Consider the following 12,588-nt stretch of genomic DNA (forward strand, 5'->3'; position numbering starts at 1 on the left):
ACGATGGGCAATCCTTACAAGGAATTTTGTAAATGATGTTATTTGTTACGGGACTATTCTTAATTAGCATATCTTTAATGGTATTGTTATAAGAGAACACTACATTAACATTAAACGATTTAAATATTGATTTTATGGTTTCAAATCCACGAAAGTAAAATAAGCTAAGTACATTTTTAGGCATTTCTTTTTCAATAATAGCAACACTATAAAACTTTTTCTGAGCTTTTTGATAACATAGAAGAAAAAATTGAAATTTTAATATTAAGATGGTGGCCAGAATAAAAATGTACATATGTTAAATTATTTGTGGGTTTTCTATAAATACTGAATTTGCATTGGAAAGATTCTCTGTGTATTAATACATCTAGGAAAGGGATGATATTGGTTATTTTCAATTTCAACAGTGAATTAATGGATGGCACTAAATTATTCAATTTAGACAGTAAATCATTTAAATCGATACCAACAGGTAAGACTACTAAGATATCGACATATCGGTACCAGTAAGGGGACAAGTGTGATATTCGGGAGGTGTTGTCTCTCAAAAATTCCATATATAGTTTGAAAGAGAGGTGATAAAGGGTTGCCCATGGCCATACCAAATATTTGTTGGTAATATTCTCCATTAAAAATAAATCTGCAATCGCAAATACATAACTTAATCAAGGAAATTATGTGACTAACGGACATAGGCAATTCATGCAGTACAAGTTCATTACTTAAATATTCTAGCACAGAGTCAATAGGGACTTTTGTAAACAAGGAACATACATCAAAACTGACAAAGATATCGCTAGGGTTTAGTACAATGTTATTTAATTTTTCCATAAGATAAAGAGAATTCTGGATTTGTGAATTAGATACAGTTCCTAGTAGCGGGGATATCAATTTAGTAAAATATTTAGATAGGTTTATAAGCAATTGATCCTACAGTACTAATAATGGGTGCATAGGTTTGTTTTTCCTTATGAGTTTTGACTAGGCCATATAAATAAGGTAATGAGGGACACTTTACAGTTAACTTACACAAAGTTCTTTTTTATCTTTAAGAATTTGTTTGATATTGATATTAAAGTTTTTTATTACTTGGTCCAACGGATTTTTTTTCGAGTTTTTTGTAAGTTATTTCATCTTCTAGTAAAGTATGCATGCGTGATATGTAGTCAGTTTTGTTCAGAACCACTAAACTATTGGATTTATCAACCTTGGTAATGTGTAAGCTATTATCTTCCTTCAATTCTTTTAAACTTTTTCTGTAGCGAGCGGGGAAGTTTACCGCATGTGTACCCTCCAAGGTGTGGCTACCCTCAGGCGTTTCCTCGTTTCTGTTAGAGTGAAATGGACCTTATTGCTAATCTTGTAGTGTCAGTTTGGATATTAAGCCTTCTTTTGACTATGTTTTCCTCTGTAAAATCAGTTTGCCTTAGTAAAGGGTCTGAACAGGACCGAAAGTACTCTGCTATCTCGCTTTTTCATTTTTTCCTTCGTGGCAAAAAACCTTTATATATATAAATATATATATATATATATATATATATATATATATATATATATATATATATATATATAATTTCTTATTCTGATCATCCTTTGTATACAAATCTTCCCATAATATCAACCTTGTGGTACTAGATATGCAGTTATGCCAAGACCTGCTTTTTAGTTTTCAGTAAAAGAAAACGATTTGAAATGGCTATCTTCAAAACTACTGAGGCTAGAGGGCTGCAAATTGGTATGTTGATCATCCACCCTCCAATCATCAAACATACCAAATTTCAGACATCTAACCTTTGTAGTTTTCATTTAATTTGAGGTTAAAGTTAGTCATAACCGTGTGTTTGGCACCTCTTTTGGTGCCTACACAGGCCACACCAGGCCATGGCTGAAAGTTTCATGGGCCACAGCTGAGAGTTTCATACAGCATTATAAGCTATACAGAAAACTGGATTACTTGTTCTTCTGTACAATGCTGCATTAGGCCTACCTCACATTTTTCTATAAATTTTATTCCTATTGAGACGAATCCTACGGAATATGTTAATGGCAATGTGTAGCTCACTCCAGGAGCCTCAAGGTTGTCCACACTATAGTAGATTCACATTGGATGTCTAGGCCCGTCCCTTACGACGCTCCTGATTGGCTGTTGATAAGCCAATGACAGCACTGGAAATTCTATCTCTCGAGAGAGTTCACATGGGTAAGATCTATCCTCCACCTCTCCTGAGGGACATGTCTTTCAAAAGCACCCCTCAGGAGAGGTGGAACATAGATCCTACCCATGTGAACTCTCTTGGGCCGGGAGACTGAGAGTTTCCAGCCCTTGTCATTGGCTTATCAACAGCCAATCAGGAGTGTCGTAAGGTACTGGCCTAGGCATTAGATGCACGGTTAATGTGAATCTACTATAGGAAACATTGTTTGCAAAATGTTTCCTAGTGTGGACAGGCCTTTAGTCAGCTCCAGCACTAGACAGATCAATATATAATTAATATATATTAATATTTTAATATATATATAATATTACTATATTTATATATATTATATAATTATATATATATATATCTATATATATATTATATATTATATATATACGATATTATATATATATATATATGTAAGGCTAGGTTTTTGAGTAATAATATATTGTCCATGTGTTTCCCTGTGACCTATGGAATGTGGAGAACAGTGTAGAGGTGACGACCTGAGAGTAGTCTGATCAATGAGTTTCTAGGGGATGGCGTGAGATAAAAAATGCTTAGTTCAACAAGTCAATGTACTACAGTTTATGAACTCTTCTCAAAGTGCCTTTGTGAAACTGGATGCAGCTAGAACCGTGAGGCGCTAGCGAACTGTGTGTTTGTATGTGTGTGTGTGCCTCTTCCCTTTAATAGGTTCATACCCAAGCCTATGGGAGGGATTTTGATAGAGGGCTTCAAGTCACAGGCAAGATGCCGTGGCATTCGCCGGGAATTTTTTATTAATAGTGTTTAGTGTCCGGTTGTCTGGGTAAGTGTTGAAGTGCTTTAGCCAAAGGGGATGGCTTGTTTGATATCTTGTAAGATGTTCCATTTTATTAACTTTGTCTTTAAACTTGTGTGTACTTACCGGGATGTGTTCTGTATCTTTGAAACAGACGGATCTGAAATGCCGGGGGACAAAGAATTCCCAGAGGGGTGTAGACTTTTTTTGGTGACTTGACATTGTACTGTTTTTGAGTTAGTCTGTAAGACTGGATTGCTTGGTTGATTGGTTTATTTATTCTTGTTAATAAACGTTAATGTTATAACGCAACTCTCTCATTTTCGTTACCTGTTAGTATGGAGAGAAAGAGGTGGAGAGGGAGAGAGAGATTCCTTGGAGAGAGAGAGAGAGAGGGATTGCCGAGAGAGAGAGAGAGAGGCTGTGTGTGTAATGTGTGTGGTTGCCTTCCGTTTCGTGTCACGCTTACCTTATGAATAATGGGGGAAGAATTCCCCCAGTTACAGTGGTGGCAGACGGTTAAGAGGGGATATAAAAGTTTTTTTTTTCTTTTCTATGCCTAGGAACACCAATGTAGAGATGGGTGGCCAGTTAGAAAATAAAAGGGGTTATGGCTTAGCGATAGTTTCGAACGACAAAGCTTTGTGGGATTGTGGGAAATTGTTAAATTGTTAGATCTCGGTTGCTAAGTGAAAAGGGGTAGAGAAAATATCCGTCCGTGGGACGGGGATGAGGAAAGAAAGAAAATTTCTATCAGGGTCATCAAATTTGCTCGTACCGAGAATTCTTCAGGGCGTGAGCCCTGAGACAAGCAACTCAGTCTAGTTCATGAGTGACGGTTGCTAGGTTTGTATTGTGCCGACGAGATTTACGTGTTTTACGAGAATTTCGAGTTTTTTCTTTTTGTCCCATTATGGAGTGGTGAGTGTTAACTATTGTTTTGAAGGAGAGGGTTTTTGTTTAAATATTTCAGGGTTATGGGATTGGTTCAAGAGGTCAAAAATTTTTTTCTTGTCTTTGCCCCATAGTGACGTGTTTTCTTTATTTGCACGTGTTTATAATAGACGTATTTGTCTTTGTTTTAAACACATAAGAGTGTATTAAGATGTCTTTATGCATGTGAACTGTGCTTAGATAAGCGGCCACAATTTTACGGGCTCAGCACATTTCTGCAGAGAAGCGCGTTGCATTGCGAGGGTATTGGCATCCCTCGGGGGATAGTTTGCAGGAGGGTACCATTGGCCTCCCTCGAGAGATAGTGCAGGGGAGGGCACTAGTGTATACCTTGGGAAGGGGTCCTCAGACACTGTTCAAGGGGAGATGGGGGTACCACTGTATACCTCGGGCTGTTCTGCCCGCTTGACGAGGGGTTGTTCTCAGGGGGGGAGAAATTTTTTTTTCTCAGTGTGGGTGAACTCCCCCTTTTCCTTTTTTTTTTTCTTTGTGTTGGGGTATGGATTTGCCCTTGACATTGGTATGCTAAGATATCAGCTGATTGATTAGTTGATGAAGTGAAATGCCCGTAGAGTCTTTTTTTAGAAAAAGATTTTTTTTTTCTCTCTTAGATTTTTTTTTTTTTTATCTCTTGGACGAAGAGAAAAGGAAATAAAAGAGATTTTTCTTTCCGTGAATGAGGGGAAAAGTAGTTAACATGCACGGGAAGTGTTACATGTTTCTTTGTGCCTTGAAAGACACAAATATAAGGGGGATACACAGATTATTTCTTTATTGTGTTGGAGAAATTACTTTGAAATGCCGATGATTGGTGTTGTATCTGTGTTGTGTGGCAATGGTGTTATGTCATGGTGTATGCTGGAGAAATTGTATGTCATGAGATTCAGCAATACTGTGTATGCTATTTGAATTTCACCCTTACTTGAGATCTTTGCAAGAGAATTGTTGCTGTGGAGAGTTATTATTATTGTTATTATTAATAATTATTATACTTGAGATGTGTCACGGGAGGTTTGCTTAAGTATAATTATCATTACGGGAGAATTGTTTTACGAGAGATTTGAGATATTTCATGGGAGGGAATTAGTTTGTATAATTATTACAGATAAAATTATTCAAGGAGATTTATTACAATGAATCAATGGGAGAAGTCTTGGTTGTTAATTTAAATTGTTGAGTTTTTGTAACTTTGGAGAATATTTCAGTGATTCACGGGGATGAGTTTTGCTGAATCTTGATGAATCTGCTGAATTGTGTTGAATCTTGCTGAACTTTTGCTGAATTTTGTGCTGAATTTTTGGAGAATGGACAAGCATTAACATTGGTGATATTTTTTGTACTGATACTGATGATTTTGATGATAGCAATTTTTTGGTGATTTTGTGATAATGATATTTCTGATACTGATTTTTTTTTATACTAATACGTGGGTGCCGTAATGCTATCAAGGGAGGTGAAATCTTTTTTGAATATTGGGAGGAACTAACAACACATTTAGTTTTTTTTCTTTTTTTTATGAGTTCAGCAGATAATTGCTTGACATCTAGTGAGTTACGGGAGATAGTTAACAGTGCCGTTGATTTTTCTTTTCTCCTTTTTTTGGAAGTTAGCCATAGCTGACACAAGTTTTTTTTACCAAGGGTGAATTTGAATTTATTTTTTCTCTCCAGTTCATGACTTAGAGTCATTGTTCGGGAACGTGTTCGTGTTTTAGCTATTTGATGCTATAGAGAAATATATGGGAGAATTCTTGCATGTTTTGAATGCATTCGTAATGGCACTACATTTTTTCTCTGGATATTGTGTTCCAGAAATTGTGAGTTTTCTTGCACAATACTCTTGTCATATTTGTGACAACTTTGTGAGAGATAGGGAACTTGGTTAAGTTTTCTAGTGACTTATGTCGTAGTGCATATGGAGAAGTCTTGGCTAAGACACTTTGAATTTGGAGTTCTGTTATAATGAGTTGTGGCACAATGGTGATTTTTTCTAGAATTTTCTAGACAGTTTTATTTGCCGAGTTTTTGCCCTTTTTTTTTTTTTTAGCAATTATGCTAAATGGAGAGAGTTTTTATAGTTTTTGACTATAATATTGAGTTATTCTCTGGGGAATTGGAGTTATAATTGAGATATAAATGAGATATATTATTTTGGAGAGATAATTGGAGGTATATATTATTTTGGAGTTATATTTGAGATAATATATGGGAGATATTTTTTTGGCCATTTTTAATATTTGCCAATAATGTGATATGAGCTATGTTTAGTTCAATTATTTTGCAGCCATCTTTGTTGCAAATGGAGGGACATGTTTGGAGATTATGGGGCAATATTTGTGAGATGAGTTAGTTGTTGCCTTGAGTGCACATTTTTTGGAGATATTTTTTGGAGCCTTGTTTGTTCCACATGGAGTTATTGGGGAAATAGAGGTAAATATTTTGTATTTGCCGAAATAGAGGTGATTATTCTCTATTCTTGGAGTGGTGTTTTTTTTACTGACATGTGGCTATTGGAGAAATAAGAGAATAATATATGGGGGTTGGTTTTATTAACCAAATGGAGGAAATATTTTTATAACCGGAGTGGTGTTATTATTAATATGGTGTCTCATAATGGAGTTGGAATTAAACTTTGGCGGTCGACCCTTTTTTTGTGGTTATGGAGGTTTTTTTTTAGCAAAGAGGAGATTTCTGTGGTTCTCTTTTTTGGTTTCGTGACTATTTAGAGGCGAGTGACATTACTGCATTACGAGTCATTTGGAGATGTGCATTTTTATGTTCACAAGTGTGTATTCTTGGAGAAATATATTTGAGGCATATAATGTTGAGAGAATGAGTCTTCGAGACAAATTTTTGAACACATTAGTCATATCCTGGAGTTAATTCTGTGAAATGTGTCTGTTAGACCTTTTTTCTAGAGAATCATGAGTTTCCAAACTTATGTGTCTGACTAGACAATTTTTGTGCTACTGTCAGAGCATATGTCCGCAGGCGATTTTTCTACTGACAAGCGATGTGATGAGCCGTGTGCTGTTTCTTTTCTTCTGATGATGATAGATCAGAATTTTTGCAATATCTGGAAATGTTGACACTAGCATTTCACGAAAGCGCATGGGTGAGAGTTTGCTTTCTGGCAAATTCCATAGCTTTACATGGAGCATTTCTTGGGAAAAACGCGGGAGTTATGCATATTATACATGTATTATGTATTTTGTGATTATCTTTTTTTTTTTTATTATTTTTCTTCCTTTTCCTGTGAGATATAATTTGGGGATTGAGCTTAAGTAGCATTTCTTTTTTGGACGGGAGATTTGATTTTACCGGGAGATGTAATTTTTCGAGGGTTGCTGCTTACGTAAATGGGAGTTTGACATTCAGTCTCATTGTAATTAATTATTGAGCAGTAAAGGGGTTTTTGCTGTTTAAAGTTGGAGATTTTTACTGATTTTGTGGGTTGTTCAAATATCAGAGTTTGAGAGAACATTTTTTGGGTCTGGGTGTTACGTGATTCTTTTTCTTTCTTGAGCTCGTTGCGATTTTTTTTTCTTCTTTTTTTTTTTTCTCTTGTCAGCACATTCGAGTTTGAAATGTGAGTGCAGAATTCCGTGGAGGTTGCTGTGATTTCTTGAGTGTGTGTGTGCTGATGTGTGAGTTTGGAGAATTGAGTTGGAGAACTTGATGTTTTTTTTTTTTTCTTAGAGAGTTATGATAATAACTTATGATTTAGTAGTCATATTAAGGGAGTTAATTGGGAGACGTTCAGTTAGTGTTTCTGACTTTTTGAGATCGTTGTTTGATAGAAGTAGTATGTCTGGGTTAATTTTCTTAGATTGACCAGTGACTTGACTGACATCTAACACACACCCAAAGAAAAAGTCGTTCCCCGACACCAGCAAGACGTCCACCAGCCGTGAAGAGAGGTTGCTGCCATGTTGTCCAGGGTGGTTACAAGAATTTCCACGTGGGTGATCGCGAGAGAATTCTACAGCGTGTCTTTTGGGGATCTGCAGAAGCCGTGAGAAGTCTTCTACGATGAGGGAGGCATTCCGTCTTCCTACAGTTAGCTACAGTCTGCTGTCTGTGCAGCTACTTGCAGACAAGCGAAGAGGGATATTCAAGAATCCTAATGCAGAAAATATGAGAGAAAATGCGTCTTGTGTTATTGGGAGATAAAGCGTGATAAGACTTTATTTTATAATGCCAGAGACGTGCAGTTTTACTTATTTTATTTTAAGCTGGCCAGTGTTTTGTGTTATAAGCAATTTTGCTAGGCGGGGGCTAGCATATAAGGTGGCCAAGCTATCTGTAAGGCCTAGGGTTTTTGATTAATAATATATTGTCCATGTGTTCCCTGTGACCTATGGAATGGGTGGGGGAGAACAGTGTAGAGGTGACGACCTGAGAGTAGCTGATCAATGAGTTTCTAGGGGATGGCATGAGATAAAAATGCTTAGTTCAACAAGTCAATGTACGACAGTTTATGAACTCTTCTCAAAGTGCCTTTGTGAAACTGGATGCAGCTAGAACCGTGAGGCGCTAGCGAACTGTGTGTTTGTATGTGCGTGTGTGCCTCTTCCCTTTAATAGGTTCATACCCAAGCCTATGGGAGGGATTTTGATAGAGGGCTTCAGTCACAGGCAAGATGCCGTGGCATTCGCCGGGGGACGTTTTTTAGTTTTTTAATAGTGTTTAGTGTCCGGTTGTCTGGGTAAGTGTGAAGTGCGTTTAGCCAAAGTGGGATGGCTTGTTTGAATATCTTTAATAAGATGTTCCATTTTATTAACTTTGTCTTTAAACTTGTGTGTACTTACCGGGATGTGTTTCTGTATCTTTGAAACAGACGATCTGAATGCCGGGGGACAAAGAATTCCAGAGGGTGTAGACTTTTTTTTTGGTGACTTGACATTGTACTGTTTTTGAGTTAGTCTGTAAGACTGGATTGCTTGGTTAGATTGGTTTATTTATTCTTGTTAATAAACGTTAATGTTATGACGCAACTCTCTCATTTTCGTTACCTGTTAGTATGGAGAGAAAGAGGTGGAGAGAGAGAGAGAGAGAGAGAGAGGGATTGCCGAGAGAGAGAGAGAGAGAGAGAGAGGAGGCTGTGTGTGTAATGTTGTGTGTGGTTGCTCGTTCGTGTCACGCTTACCTTATGAATAATGGGGGAAGAAGTTCACCCCCAGTTACATATATATATATATATTATATATATATATATATATATATATATATATATATATATATATATATGATAGAGATCGTTTGGCTTCAGGCTCCTTGAGGAGAGCTCCACAACATCAATGAAATAAAACTCAGTTTGAACTTACGCACATACGAACACACAGTTCGCTAGTGCCTCGCGGTTCTAGCTGCATCTAGTTTCACAAAGGCACTTTGGGAAGAGTTCATAAACTCGTCGTACATTGACTTCGACAAACTAAGCATTTTTTATCTCACGCCATCCCCTAGAATCTCATTGATCAGCTACCCTCAGGTCGTTATCTCTGCACTGTCCTCCACATTCCATAGGTCACAGAGAACGTACGCAACAATATATTATTAATCAAAACCCTATGTCTTACATATATATATATATATATATATATATATATATATATATAGGATATATATATATATATATATATATTGATAGAGATCGTTTGGCTACAGGCTCCTTGAGGAGAGCTCCACAACATCAATGAAATAAAACTCAGTTTGAACTTAAAACGCCACCTACTATGAGATTCAGGGTCTCTGTAACACGGTTTTTTGGACTTTGCTCTTTGTCTAAGCATCGGATGTAGCTGAAAGTTGACATATGTATATTTTACAACCACACACAAATTTTGTCAGCATTATCAATAACCTAAACCCGATAGTTTTGATTTTTATAGAGTAAAAATGGTCTAGCCGACGCCATGGCCAATGATTACGAGCCAAGAGTCGAAAAAACATTCATTACGTAAGCAAGGTAAACAAACACCTTTTGACGAAATGTTGCCCCGCCCATCCACCAGAGAGAAACTCCATCGGCTCTGAAACCCAAAAACTTTATGAATGGCCGGAACAATACATAGATGTGGGTGGGGTATCAGTGCTAGCGTAGTGTAATACTACTTAGCAGTAGTGCCGCAACAGTATAGAAGTAATATACCTGAATTAAAAGTTTAGGCCAACTGCTGGGATCCTTGAGGATCATTTAGCACTTCTTACAACTACTCGAGAAATTACCTTTTATAGCCAGAAGTTAAATTTTCTAATCCAACAATGCCCATGGTAGCCTTCAGTGTTATCCTGATTATAACTAGGCGAATGTGGGTGGAGCCTCATGAAGTCATCATTCTGACGATAATTATTGGTGAAGGTTTAAAGCCAATATACGGTAGCGGCTATTTTTTTTTTCAGTAAATAGGTAGATAGCCAATAAATAAAAATTGCTTGACATTGGATATAGCAGTTATCAAATCAAGCTTGTCTACTATGTTTTTGAAAATTATCAACTATTCCCTACATCTTGTCAATCTAATTGTGACCTATAAAGTAGACTGTAATTTCTTAGGAAACCCAAAATGGAAACCTATTTTGGGAGTTAGTCTAATAATCGAAGTGTTTTTGTATTTATTAACATATTTTGTTGGTTTGTTCATTATGATAATTATCAGTGGAGAGGTTCCAGAGTTCATAAAGGTGTACTGCTTTGCTTGTATTTAAATTTGTATGTCATTGTTGCCAGAGGTTTTCTTTAGCCTCGTTACGTATAGCCAATCATCCATCGAGAAAGAGAGAAGAAATGCTGTCATAAGTTACGTAACGAGTGCGTTCGAAACCTTTTCTCTGAGTAAGTTGGCCCGTCTTCAAAAAAAAGTCACTTTTACATTATAAGTACCAAATTTATTCAACCTACGTAATGCAGAATACAGTCAAAATTTATGTGTAGATATAATATGTATTCTGAATAAGCGTTATATTTATGAAATGCATAGATAAAAAGTTATTGCGAAAAAACCGTGTTACAGAGGCCCTGAATTTCATAGTAGGATAAACATTAACTTGTTATTCGAATTCCCAGCCAATGTACTTCCTTCGTCTAACAACAAAATTGTTTCGAAGAATTCTACTTGTTACAAGCCCGAGAGAAAAGATAACTAAACTGGAACACTACCTTTTCCTGCAGACTGGAAGTAACTGAAGGCAACTGAGACTCAAAATCATTCTTGGCCCTGAGGAAAAAAGGAAAAAAAGTATTGATGAAAAAATATAGTATAATATTAGTATAAAAGTAATGGATCCTTAGACCCATGTGCCAAACAAAACTGTCATATGCATGATACGTAGTTCCATATAACAGAATAGTATACCCATAAGAAACAAACTTCCGTTCTCTCTCTCTCTCTCTCTCTCTCTCTCTCTCTCTCTCTCTCTCTCTCTCTCTCTCTCTCTCTCCCTATAACGTTCTGTTTTTCCTACTAGCCATCTTGCTTGGTGAGATGTCCCCGCGCGAAGTCAGATTAATCAACAGATATCACAAGTTTAACATACGTCTTGAATTTGAGAAATATCTAGAAGTGTTCGTGAACTATCAGTGATAAGATTAGTGTGAAAATAGTAGGATAAAGCGTCTTCTAAGTTAGTTTATCAAGTGAAATACTGTAAATCAGAACAAGATGGCAGTAAGTTCCAACTGCGGAAAGAAATGGCGAAATTTAGCTTGCTTGGCAGATTCGCAATACGACGAGGTAGCAGGAAGGGAACTGGCATTTCTCATCTATGAGATCAGCAACAGTCCTAACCAAAAAGATACAAAAGCATTCATAGATATATTAGGATATAATCCTTCAAACTGGAACAAATCAACTGAAAACATCTTGAAAATCAAGTGGTCAAGACAAGAAATGAATAAGGTGAACCTTGTGAATATCCTAATTGATGCATTAGGAAAAAGAATGCCAAAAGCATGCAAACTGTGTAAGGTGTGGTATAGCATAGTTAATCCACAAAACCTAATCAGAAAATGTGCTGCATTCCAACCCATCCACAATGTGCTGAGGTAATGCAAGATATGAGAAAAGATACAAGAATATTTTGTTCAAACAAATGTCTATCATGGATAGACAATGTTATTAAATCAAGATTGAATGTACAAATAGTTGAGGATGAAGAAGAAGAGGAAGAGTAAGAAGAAGAAGAGGAAACGGAAGAAAGTAAACAAAACTGAAATGACAGAAAAAAATAAGGAAAACAAAGAACAAGATAAAAAGTATGGATGCAGAGATACTCATTGTACTACATATGAGGCAATAAAACAGCATACTTCGAGAAAGAAATAAATTACGATATGACAACACAAAAGAAAATCCAGAAGAGGCTCTACCCAGATCTACACAATGACGGGAAAGAGGAAAAAATAGACAAAAAAGACAAAGTCTGCAACCTTTTGAAAAGAGGGAATTGCAGATTTGGAGAAAGATGTTACTACAAACATCCTAAGGTATGTCACAACTATGAAATATATGGTAAATGTGCATACCTAGATGGCTATGAGGATGATTGCAGAGATCTGCATCCAAAAATATGCAAAAACCTAAAAGAAGGAAAAGGATGTAAGTTCGACAAAAAATGTAAATATATGCACCCTGTAGCCATGAATCATAAT

The sequence above is a fragment of the Macrobrachium nipponense genome, chromosome 40, assembly GCF_015104395.2.
Source record: "Macrobrachium nipponense isolate FS-2020 chromosome 40, ASM1510439v2, whole genome shotgun sequence".
NCBI classification, from domain to species: Eukaryota; Metazoa; Arthropoda; class Malacostraca; order Decapoda; family Palaemonidae; genus Macrobrachium; species Macrobrachium nipponense.